Below are 636 nucleotides of genomic sequence, written 5' to 3' on the forward strand. Positions count from 1 at the left end.
GTAGTATTTTAGGTTTAGTAATATTACAGCGTACATTAGCCTGACCATTCTTGAGTGCCACACACTAACGCGGTGTCTCTATGGAATACTCTTGATAGCACGCTTCCATGTCGTACACTGTGAGCAGTGTGTTAACTTTGACCATGTAGTGTTGTTGCTATAGTATTGGCTGTGCCCTTACCGAAAGTGACTAGCACTGCTGTCAGCTAGCTAGCTAGTGCTACGGGCTAGCAATTAGTACAAGCTACTGTGTTGACCAGAGAAAGCCCCAGCGCGGCTAGCAGTGTAACTTCTGTTACGTAGCAAAGATGGCTGTCGTTGAGAGTGAAAGCGTCCAGCACACACTTCCACCGACTTTGACATTTATTTTGTCTTACCCCATACTTTTTCTTGCTCAGTAGGTATGTTGTTCACCCAAAAATGTAAATAGGTATCTATTAGTAAAATAAATAACTATAGTATAAATGATTTATTAATGCCCAGATTGTTAACCCCTAATTTCACATCTCATATGTACGTGCGGTACGTTCTCTAATGGTAAACCGATAGTACAAAAAACTGTGAATTCAGAGTAATTGCCATGTATGCCGCCATCTAGAGTGTTAAAGAATGAAAGAAAGAAGAATGGAGAAAGCC

Source organism: Notothenia rossii (assembly GCF_949606895.1).
Source record: "Notothenia rossii genome assembly, chromosome: 5".
NCBI lineage: Eukaryota > Metazoa > Chordata > Actinopteri > Perciformes > Nototheniidae > Notothenia > Notothenia rossii.